This window comes from Cryptomeria japonica, unplaced genomic scaffold, assembly GCF_030272615.1.
Source record: "Cryptomeria japonica unplaced genomic scaffold, Sugi_1.0 HiC_scaffold_20, whole genome shotgun sequence".
NCBI lineage: Eukaryota > Viridiplantae > Streptophyta > Pinopsida > Cupressales > Cupressaceae > Cryptomeria > Cryptomeria japonica.
This window is the reverse complement of record NW_026728842.1, coordinates 1560001-1570908: the sequence shown is the minus strand read 5'-3', so window position 1 is coordinate 1570908 and position 10908 is coordinate 1560001. Positions and strand designations below refer to the sequence as shown.

Here is a 10908-nt window from a genome sequence, read left to right as displayed (position 1 = left end):
GCACCTTGGCCAACGTGCGCGACTCGACCGAGCGCGCACTGGCCGAGGTGCACACCGATTTCACCTGGGTGCGCGCGCAGCACCTCGGGCGCACCGGGGTGCGCGCACAACGCCCGGGTTGCACCGTGGCCTGTGTGCTCGGGGCGCCTCGGGTGCGCGCTCGGTGTCGCCCCGGCGCGCGCGGTAGTGCGGGCAACGCACCCCGGCCCGGCCCGGCCCCGACGAGAACGCAAACGGGCAAAAGGTTAATTCAAATAGCATTGCGACGCCCGGCGAAAAACTAAAAAAGGGTGCAACACCGGGACTTCCCGGGAGGTCACCCATCCCAGTACTACTCCGGCCCAAGCGCGCTTAACTGCGGAGTTCTGATGGGATCCGGTGCACTAACGCTGGTATGATCGCACCCGTTATGAGCTTGTCGCAGTGTGTACTTAGCAAACCGCGACCCACGTGCGAATCCACCCCGGCCACCCACCCCCGTCGAGGTGCACACCCTCCCTCGCGAAGTGCGCCCCGTTCGCCAAGTGTGAGCCCTGCCCGGGTGCACGCACCTTGCTAGGGCATCGGGTGTGCACCCGGCCCGGCCTACGTGCGTGCACCTGGACGGGGCGTCGTGTGCGTGCAGTGTCCCGTCTGCAACGCGGTGCCCACACACCACCTCGGGCGCAACGACCTGCGCTCACATGTGGGCCGAGTGCACCTTGGTGCATGTTCGGGGCGCCTCGGGTGCACGCTCGATCTTGCCCCGGTGCACCAAGGCGCTCGGTTTGCCCCGGGTGCGCACTTGGTGCAAGGTGGGCACCCAAAATAGGGATCAAGCACCAAAACACAAGTTTCGGGATGCAAAATGGGACCCAAGGACCACAAATGCGTTCCAAGACCCATGATGGGTCCACGAGAACAAAAATGTGTTCCGAGACTTAATAAACAAATATTGGGTTTTAGGAGAAGAAACATGCTCTGATGCCCAAAACGAGAATCGACCCCGAAAAGGCCACAGGCCAAAAGTGGGATGCGAGACAAAAAAAAATGGGACCCGAGGACCAAAATTGGGTTCCCAGGTCGAAGACAGGGCAACCGGACAAGAAACGACCTCTAAGGCTCGAAATGAGTCCCGACGACTAAAACTTGACAAGAAGCACCCATCAGGCACCCAACTCGACACCCATGGGATGCCGACCCACCCGGGCTTCCACCTAGCACACCTTGGCACCCACCCACCCTCACACCCAACCTCGCACCCAACTTAGCACCTTTGAACCCACATTGGCACTCACCCTGACCCTGGCACCTTGGAACCCACATTGGCACTCACCTTGACCCTGGCACCCACCTTTGCACTCACCTTGGGACCCACCCTGGCTCCCACCTCGGCACCCACCCAGACACCCACCTTGGTTCCTTGGCACCCACCTTGGATCCTTGGCACCCACCCCGACACCCACCTTGGCACGCAACTTGGCTACTTGCCACCCACCTTGGCTCCTTGAAGCCCACCCCGACAACCACCCCGTGACCTACCCTGGCTAGGGTTGGTGCACACCCACCCTGGTGCCCACCTTGGCACCCACCCTATGACCCACCTTGGCACGCACCTTAGTACCCACCCCGTTACCCACCCTAGGACCCACCCCGTGACCCACCTTGGCCAGGGTGGGTGCACCCACCCTGGTGCCCACCTTGGCACCCACCCATCCTAGCACCCAGCCTGTGACCGGGCTTGGAACCCAACCTTGCACCCGTCTTGGCCAGTGTGGGTGCGCACCCATCCTGGCACCCACGTTGTGACACACCCTTTAACCCACGCACCCTAGCACCCACGTTGGCACCCACCTTGGAACCCAACTTGGCACCCACCTCGGCACCCACCTTGACACTTGTGGACCCACCTTGCCACTCACCCTAGCATCGACCCATCCTAGCACCCACCCTGGCACCTTTGCACCCTAGCACTCACCCATCCTAGCACCTAACCTGTGACCCACCTTGACACTCACCCTCGCACCCACCTTGGAACCCAACCTAGCACCCACCCACCCTGACACCAACCCTAGCACCTACCCACCCTTGCACCCACCCTGTGACCCATCTTGGCACCCACCCATCCTACCACTCAACCTATCACCCACCTTCTCACCCACCTTGGCATCCACCTTAGCACCCACCCACACTGGCACCTTGGCACCCACCTCGGGCAAGGTGGGTGCACACCCACCCTGGCACCCAATTTAGAACCCACCGAGCATGTTACCCACCTTGGCACCCACATTGCAGCCCACCCTAGTACCCACCCTATGACCCACATTGGCATCCACACCCTAGCACCCAGGCACCTCGACACCCGCCTTGACACCCACCCTAGCACTGAACCTGTGACCCACCTTGGAACTCACCCTAGAACCCACCCACCCTGTGAACCACCTTGGCATCCACCTTAGCACCCACCCACCTTGGCACCCACTCTAGCACTCACCCATCCTAACACCCAACTTGTTACCCACCTTGGCACCCGCCCTCGCGTCCACCTTGAAACCCACCCTAGCACCCACCCACGCAGGAGCCCACCTTGGCACCCAACCTAACACCCACGCATCCTGGCACCCAACTTGTGACCCACCTTGGAACCCACCCTAGTACCCACCTTTGAACCCACTATATCACCAACCCACCTTGGCACCCACCCTATGACCCTCTTTGGAATCCACCCTAGCACGCACCCACCCTGGCACCCACCATGGAGCGCACCCTAGCACCCACCCACCTCGGCACGCACCTCAACACCCACCTTGGTGTGCGCACTGCGCCAACCTCTCAAAGACCCTATGTGGTGCGCTCCAAAGTGTACACCTTTGGTGCGCTCCAAGGTGCGCACCTTTGGTGCACACCAAAGTGTGCACCGAGGTGAGCACCAAAGTGCACTCCAGGGTGCACACCAAGGCGCGCACCTTTGGTGCGGTCAATGCAAACGAATTCGGAAGTTGGGGTCGATGTCGTAATCGCTGCTGCAGACTACACGTATGAGAATCGGACAAATAGCTTTATATAGGGGAGGTGTTGCGTTTGATGGGTCGACTCCCCTGGTTGTGTGCACTGCACCAACTTCAAAGACCCTGTCTTGTTTAAGAAGTCAAAAGTTGGGGTGGATGTCCTAATCATTGCTGCAGTCTACGCATGTATGAGAATCAGACAAATAGCTTATATAGGGGAGGTGTTGCATTCGGTGGGTTGACTCCCCTGGTTGTGCGCACTGCGCCAACCTCAAAGACCTTGTTTTCGTTTAGAAGCCGAAAGTTGGGGTCGATGTCCTAATTGCTCTTGCAGGCTACGCATGTATGAGAATCAGACAAATAGCTTATATAGGGGAGGTGTTGGGTTTGATGGGTCGACTCCCCTGGTTGTGCGCATTGCGCCAACCTCAAAGACCCTGCATTGCGGATGAAGTCGAAAGTCAGAGTTTGGTGTGCTACAAGGTGTGGTCGAAGGTGCTCACCTAGGTGTGCACCTTTGGAGCGCAGGAAAAGTGCCCTCCAAAAGTGCGCACCTTTGGAGTGCACAAAAGTGCCCTCCAAAAGTGCGCACCTTTGGAGCGCAGAAAAGTGCCCTCCAAAAAGTGCCCTCCAAAAGTGCGCACCTTTGGAGCGCAGAAAAGTGCCCTCCAAAAAGTGCCCTCCAAAAGTGCGCACCTTTGGAGCGCAGAAAAGTGCCCTCCAAAAAGTGCCCTCCAAAAGTGCGCACCTTTGGAGCGCAGAAAAGTGCCCTCCAAAAAGTGCCCTCCAAAAGTGCGCACCTTTGGAGCGCAGAAAAGTGCCCTCCAAAAAGTGCCCTCCAAAAGTGCGCACCTTTGGAGCGCAGAAAAGTGCCCTCCAAAAAGTGCCCTCCAAAAGTGCGCACCTTTGGAGCGCAGAAAAGTGCCCTCCAAAAAGTGCCCTCCAAAAGTGCGCACCTTTGGAGCGCAGAAAAGTGCCCTCCAAAAAGTGCCCTCCAAAAGTGCGCACTTTTGGTGCGCACCAAAAGTGCGCACTTTTGGTGCGCACCAAGGCGCTGGTTCGGTCGTTGCAGGCGAGTTCGGAAGTTGGGGTCGATGTCCTGAGCGGAGGTGCAAACTACACAGGTGTCGGAATCGGACAAATAGCTTATATAGGGGAGGTGTATGCTTCGATGGGTCGACTCCCCAGGTTGAGCGCACCGCGCCAACCTCAAAGACCCTACGGTATGGATGAAGTCGGAAGTTGGGTCCGATGACCGATTCGATTAGTAGGTATGCTCATGAGGTCGGAATTTGGGTCCGATGACCTGCCATGTGTAGGAAGGCGAATGTTGGCACTGTGCGTTGCAAGGTGCACACCAAGGCGCTGGTGCGGTCTTTTTAGTCGAGTTCGGAAGTTGGGGTCGATGTCCTGATCGGAGGTGCAAGCTACACAGGTGTGGGAATCGGACAAATAGCTTATATAGGGGAGGTGTATGCTTCGTTGGGTCGACTCCCCGGGTTGAGCGCACCGCGCCAACCTCAAAGACCCTACGGTATGGATGAAGTCGGAAGTTGGGTCCGATGACCGATTCGATATGTAGGCATACTCGCGAGGTCGGAATTTGGGTCCGATGACCTGCCATGTTGAGGAAGGCGAATGTTGGCACTGTGCGTTGCAAGGTGCGCACCAAGGCGCTGGTTCGGTCGTTGCAGGCGAGTTCGGAAGTTGGGGTCGATGTCCTGATCGGAGGTGCAAACTACACAGGTGTGGGAATCGGACAAATAGCTTATATAGGGGAGGTGTATGCTTCGTTGGGTCGACTCCCCGGGTTGAGCGCACCGCGCCAACCTCAAAGACCCTACGGTATGGATGAAGTCGGAAGTTGGGTCCGATGACCGATTCGATATGTAGGCATACTCGCGAGGTCGGAATTTGGGTCCGATGACCTGCCATGTGCAGGAAGGCGAATGTTGGGACTGTGCGTCGCAAGGTGCGCACCAAGGCGCTGGTGCCGTCGTTGCAGTCGAGTTCGGAAGTTGGGGTCGATGTCCTGGTCAGAGGTGCAAACTACACAGGTGTGGGAATCGGACAAATAGCTTATATAGGGGAGGTGTATGCTTCGATGGGTCGACTCCCCGGGTTGAGCGCACCGCGCCAACCTCAGAGACCCTACAGTATGGATGAAGTCGGAAGTTGGGTCCGATGACCGATTCGATACGTATGCATATTCGCGAGGTCTGAATTTGTGTCCGATGACCTGCCATGCGCAGGAAGGCGGAATTTGGGTCCGATGACCGAGTTGATGGCGTGCCATGCGCAGAAAGGCGGAATTTGGGTCCGATGACCGAGTTGATGTTGATGGCCCGCCATGCATAGGAAGGCGGAATTTGGGTCCGATGACCGATTTGAAGGCGTGCCATACGCAGAAAGGCGGAGTTTGGGTCCGATGACCGAGTTGATATTGATGGCCCGCCATGCGCAGGAAGGCAGAATTTGGGTCCGATGACCTGACATACGCATGGAGTCCGACTCGGGGGCCGATGTTCGATTCGATGACTTGCATTGTGGGTAAAGTCGGAAGTTGTGGTCTTTGACCCGATTCGATGACCAGACTTCGGCTGCTTGAGAATCGGACAAATAACTTATATAGGGGAGGTAGTGTTCTCGAGCATCCTCCCCCCGTGCCCGTTTATGTCGATTGATGCTGGTGCTCTACTGGTTGGAGAGCTCGGATGCAAAAATCTTGCACCAGGATTTATCGATTGTGATGGACACGGCAAGTCTCCTGATTGCTATGCAGGAGCTCATCGTGAATCTCTATGCGGCCTTGGTATGGACTCGACCTGCGGAATGGTTCGGCAATGGTAGTCGCTCCAACACGTCCTTGCAGTGGCCACAGAGGTGATTCAACTAGAGCTCCAGTCTAGCTTTTGGGTTGCTTGGCGGACTGGTATAGCCGCGATCGAGTTCCGGCCATGAACGTTTTAGATAGCTCTTGGGCTTTCTGGGACGGAAGTCGGAAGTTTGGGCTGTTGTCCGATTTGATGACCATTCTTCGGATGTGTGAGAATCGGACAAATAACTTATATAGGGGACTGTGTTGTCTCACGCAGCCCCCTCCGTGCCCCTCTATCTCGACCGATGTTGGTGCTTGAAAGGGTTGGGATCGCTCGGATTTATAAACGTGCACCACCATTTGTCGAGTGTGAGGGACGCGGCAGGTCTCCTAAATGCTATGCGGGCGCTCTCTGAGAATCTCTATCCGGCCTCGACACAAACTAGTCTTGCTGAATGGTTTGGCACTGGTAGTCGATCTAACACGTCGTTGTTGTGGCCGCCTAGGCGATTCGATTCGAGCCCCCGTCTAGCTTTTGGGTTGCTTGGCGGATTTTGCCCTATCCGCAAGTGAGCTCGGTCCCTAAACGTTCGAGAAACCTGATTGCTATGTGCCGACTCTCTTTCTTGCGAGCCTCCATCTAGCTTTTGGGTCTCTACGGAACGGAAGTCGGAATCTGGGACCGTTGTTTGATTCGACGAGGCAGACTACGGTTGTGCGAGAATCGGACAAATAACTTATATAGGGGAGGTGTTGACTGGAGCATTCTCCCCCGTGCCCCTCTAACTCGACCAATGCTGGCGCTCGAACGGTGGTAGCGCTCGGATTTTCATTGAGCGCCAGCATTGGTCGATTTAGAGGGGCATGCGAGATTCCCGAATGCTATGCGAGGGCTCTAACGGAAATGTCTATTGGTTTCGGTATGGATGCAATTGCGAGTGGTTCGGCAAAGGTAGTCGTTCCGATGCGTCCATGTCGTGGCCAAATCGATAATTCGATTTGAGCCCTCGTATAGCATTTGGGTCTCTCGATGTGATTCCGCATTCCAGTCCCTTTGGGCACTGCTTGAGCCGCATCCCAGGGGGTTCCCTTCCCAATAATCTGCCTCGCAACCCGATTGCTATGCGGTGAGGCTCCTCGGCCGCCTCGGAACTATCTGTGTATCAGACGCATCGCGGGATAAGGGGTTGGCAACGGTAGTCGCCCCAAGCGCGTCCGATGCTTGGACCATTCCGAGGCGGCCCTGAAGCCTCTTCCGTCTAGCCGTTGGGTCCTTCTCGCCGCATCCCTCGCCTCGCACCCCGATTGCTATGCGGTGAGGCTCCTCGGCCGCCTTGGAACTATCTGTGTATCGGACGCGTCGCGGGATAAGGGGTTGTCACTGGTAGTCGCCCCAAGCGCGTCCGATGCTTGGACCATTCCGAGGCGGCCCTGAAGCCTCTTCCGTCTAGCCGTTGGGTCCTTCTCGCCGCATCCCTCGCCTCGCACCCCGATTGCTATGCGGTGAGGCTCCTCGGCCGCCTTGGAACTATCTGTGTATCGGACGCGTCGCGGGATAAGGGGTTGTCACTGGTAGTCGCCCCAAGCGCGTCCGATGCTTGGACCATTCCGAGGCGGCCCTGAAGCCTCTTCCGTCTAGCCGTTGGGTCCTTCTCGCCGCATCCCTCGCCTCGCACCCCGATTGCTATGCGGTGAGGCTCCTCGGCCGCCTTGGAACTATCTGTGTATCAGACGCGTCGCGGGATAAGGGGTTGTCACTGGTAGTCGCCCCAAGCGCGTCCGATGCTTGGACCATTCCGAGGCGGCCCTGAAGCCTCTTCCGTCTAGCCGTTGGGTCCTTCTCGCCGCATCCCTCGCCTCGCACCCCGATTGCTATGCGGTGAGGCTCCTCGGCCGCCTTGGAACTATCTGTGTATCGGACGCGTCGCGGGATAAGGGGTTGTCACTGGTAGTCGCCCCAAGCGCGTCCGATGCTTGGACCATTCCGAGGCGGCCCTGAAGCCTCTTCCGTCTAGCCGTTGGGTCCTTCTCGCCGCATCCCTCGCCTCGCACCCCGATTGCTATGCGGTGAGGCTCCTCGGCCGCCTTGGAACTATCTGTGTATCGGACGCGTCGCGGGATAAGGGGTTGTCACTGGTAGTCGCCCCAAGCGCGTCCGATGCTTGGACCATTCCGAGGCGGACCTGAAGCCTCTTCCCTCTAGCCGTTGGGGCTTTCTCGCCGCATCCCTCGCCTCGCACCCCGATTGCTATGCTGTGAGGCTCCTCGGCCGCCTCGGAACTATCTGTGTATCGGACGCATCGCGGGATAAGGGGTTGGCAGTGGTAGTCGCCCCAAGCGCGTCCGATGCTTGGACCATTCCGAGGCGGCCCTGAAGCCTCTTTCGTCAGCCGTTGGGGCCATCTCGCCGCATCCCCCACCTCGCACCACGATTGCTATGCTGTGAGGCTCCTCGGCCGCCTCGGAACTATCTGTGTATCGGACGCATCGCGGGATAAGGGGTTGGCAGTGGTAGTCGCCCCAAGCGCGTCCGATGCTTGGACTATTCCGAGGCGGCCCTGCAGCCTCTTCCGTGTAGCCTTTGGGGCCATCTCGCCGCATCCCTCGCCTCGCACCCCGATTGCTATGCGGTGAGGCTCATCGGCCGCCTGGGAACTATCTTCGTATCGGACGCATCGCGGGATAAGGGGTTGTCACTGGTAGTCGCCCCAAGCGCGTCCGATGCTTGGACTATTCCGAGGCGGCCCTGCAGCCTCTTCCGTCTAGCCGTTGGGGCCATCTCGCCGCATCCCCCACCTCCTCGGCTGCCTCGGAACTATCTGTGTATCGGACGCATCGCGGGATAAGGGGTTGGCAGTGGTAGTCGCCCCAAGCGCGTCCGATGCTTGGACTATTCCGAGGCGGCCCTGCAACCTCTTCCGTCTAGCCTTTGGGGCCATCTCGCCGCATCCCTCACCTCGCACCCCGATTGCTATGCAGTGAGGCTCCTCGGCCGCCTGGGAACTATCTTCGTATCGGACGCATCGCGGGATAAGGGGTTGTCACTGGTAGTCGCCCCAAGGACGTCCGATGCTTGGACTATTCCGAGGCGGCCCTGCAGCCTCTTCCGTCTAGCCGTTGGGGCCATCTCGCCGCATCCCCCACCTCCTCGGCTGCCTCGGAACTATCTTCGTATCGGACGCATCGCGAGATAAGGGGTTGGCAGTGGTAGTCACCCCAAGCGCGTCCGATGCTTGGACTATTCCGAGGCGGCCCTGCAGCCTCTTCCGTCTAGCCTTTGGGGCCATCTCGCCGCATCCCTCGCCTCGCACCCCGATTGCTATGCGGTGAGGCTCCTCGGCCGCCTGGGAACTATCTTCGTATCGGACGCATCGCGGGATAAGGGGTTGTCACTGGTAGTCGCCCCAAGCGCGTCCGATGCTTGGACTATTCCGAGGCGGCCCTGCAGCCTCTTTCGTCTAACCGTTGGGGCCATCTCGCCGCATCCCCCACCTCGCACCCCGATTGCTATGCGGTGAGGCTCCTCGGCCGCCTTGGAACTATCTTCGTATCGGACGCATCGCGGGATAAGGGGTTGTCACTGGTAGTCGCCCCAAGCTGCGTCCGATGCTTGGACTATTCCGAGGCGGCCCTGTGGCCTCTTCCGTCTAGCCGTTGGGGCCATCTCGCCGCATCCCCCACCTCGCACCCCGATTGCTATGCGGTGAGGCTCCTCGGCCGCCTTGGAACTATCTTCGTATCGGACGCATCGCGAGATAAGGGGTTGTCACTGGTAGTCGCCCCAAGCACGTCCGATGCTTGGACTATTCCGAGGCGGCCCTGCAGCCTCTTCCGTCTAGCCGTTGGGGCCATCTCGCCGCATCCCCCACCTCGCACCCCGATTGCTATGCGGTGAGGCTCCTCGGCCGCCTTGGAACTATCTTCGTATCGGACGCATCGCGGGATAAGGGGTTGTCACTGGTAGTCGCCCCAAGCGCGTCCGATGCTTGGACTATTCCGAGGCGGCCCTGCAGCCTCTTCCGTCTAGCCGTTGGGGCCATCTCGCCGCATCCCCCACCTCGCACCCCGATTGCTATGCGGTGAGGCTCCTCGGCCGCCTTGGAACTATCTTCGTATCGGACGCATCGCGGGATAAGGGGTTGTCACTGGTAGTCGCCCCAAGCGCGTCCGATGCTTGGACTATTCCGAGGCGGCCCTGTGGCCTCCTCCGTCTAGCCGTTGGGGCCATCTCGCCGCATCCCCCCCCTTGCACCCGGATTGCTATGCGGTGAGGCTCCGATGCTTGGACTATTTCGAGGCGGCCCTGTGGCCTCTTCCGTCTAGCCGTTGGGGCCATCTCGCCGCATCCCCCCCCTTGCACCCGGATTGCTATGCGGTGAGGCTCCTGGGCCACCTTGGAACTATCTTCGTATCGGACGCATCGCGGGATAAGGGGTTGTCACTGGTAGTCGCCCCAAGCGCGTCCGATGCTTGGACTATTCCGAGGCGGCCCTGCAGCCTCTTTCGTCTAGCCGTTTGGGCCATCTCGCCGCATCCCCCACCTCGCACCCCGATTGCTATGCGGTGAGGCTCCTCGACCGCCTTGGAACTATCTTCGTATCGGACGCATCGCAGGATAAGGGGTTGTCACTGGTAGTCGCCCCAAGCGCGTCCGATGCTTGGACTATTCCGAGGCGGCCCTGCAGCCTCTTCCGTCTAGCCGTTGGGGCCATCTCGCCGCATCCCCCACCTCGCACCCCGATTGCTATGCGGTGATGCTCCTCGGCCGCTTTGGAACCATCTTCGAATCGGACGCATCGCGGGATAAGGGGTTGTCACTGGTAGTCGCCCCAAGCGCGTCCGATGCTTGGACCATTCCGAGGTGGCCCTGAAGCCTCTTCCGTCTAGCCGTTGGGGCCATCCGTCGCCTCGCACCCCCGATTGCTATGCGGTGAGGCTCCTCGGCCGCCTTGGAACCGTCTTCGTATCGGACGCATCGCGGGATAAGGGGTTGTCACTGGTAGTCGCCCCAAGCGCGTCCGATGCTCGGACCATTCCGAGGCGGCCCTGAAGCCTCTTCCGTCTAGCCATTGGGGCCATCTCGCCGCATCCGTCGCCTCGCAC

General features: G+C 59.3%; 1 non-coding gene across 1 annotated transcript; it reads right to left on the bottom strand.

Moving 5' to 3' along the window:
• Positions 1-287: 287 nt before the first annotated feature.
• On the bottom strand, positions 288-406 carry LOC131861104 (5S ribosomal RNA). The gene has a single exon (XR_009360185.1). It is a non-coding gene; the product is annotated as a 5S ribosomal RNA (ribosomal RNA).
• Positions 407-10908: the final 10502 nt, after the last annotated feature.